The sequence below is a fragment of the Egretta garzetta genome, unplaced genomic scaffold (assembly GCF_000687185.1).
Source record: "Egretta garzetta isolate BGI_Z169 unplaced genomic scaffold, ASM68718v1 scaffold1020, whole genome shotgun sequence".
Taxonomy (NCBI): Eukaryota; Metazoa; Chordata; class Aves; order Pelecaniformes; family Ardeidae; genus Egretta; species Egretta garzetta.
The window spans coordinates 38,867-39,623 of NW_009258290.1; positions in this window are offsets into that span (position 1 = coordinate 38,867).

The window sequence follows — 757 nt, forward strand, 5'->3', positions numbered from 1 at the left end:
CCACCAGACCCAGGCGCCGGCCCAGGTCTGCGGCTGCAGGGAGTGCCTGAGCCTGTCGCTCCTACCGGAGGGTGGTAAGGACAACGGCTCTCTCCGGTGTGACCAGGTGGATGATCTGTCTGCCTGGTGGCAGAGCTGACAGAGGATGTGGAAAGGTTAAGGAGCATTAGGGAGTGTGAGAGGGAGACAGACTGGTGGAGCCACGTTCTCCATCCCTCAGGCCGAGGCAGCAGATGGAGGCTCCACAAGAAGCAGAGGATCCCCTGCCCTCTTGCCACCAAGCAGAAGGAGCAGACCCAAGAGATGGTGGGGAATGGAAACAGGTCTCTGCTCGGGGCGGGAGGCGAATCCCCTCCCGGCCTCCCTCACCTTCCCAGTTGCCCTCACATAACAGATGTGGGGCTCTGGAACTTGCAGGCCAGGCAAATGAGGACGTGGATGAAGGTCCATCCGGGGGGTTGGCTAGGGAGAGTGGGTCACCCCTACGTGTCAGGACTGCCTCTGTTAAGAAGAAAAGGAGGGCAATTGTTGTAGGCGATTCCCTTCTGAAGGGAACGGAGAGCCCAATATGCCGACCGGAGCCATCCCACTGGGAAGTCTGCTGCCTCCCTGGGGCCCGGCTCAGGGACATTACTAAGAAACGCCCTGATCTGGTACGGCCCTCTGATTACTATCCGCTATTGATTGTACAGGCTGGCAGTGACGAGATTTCACAGAGAAGTTCCAAATCAATCAAAAGGGACTTCAGGGCACTGGG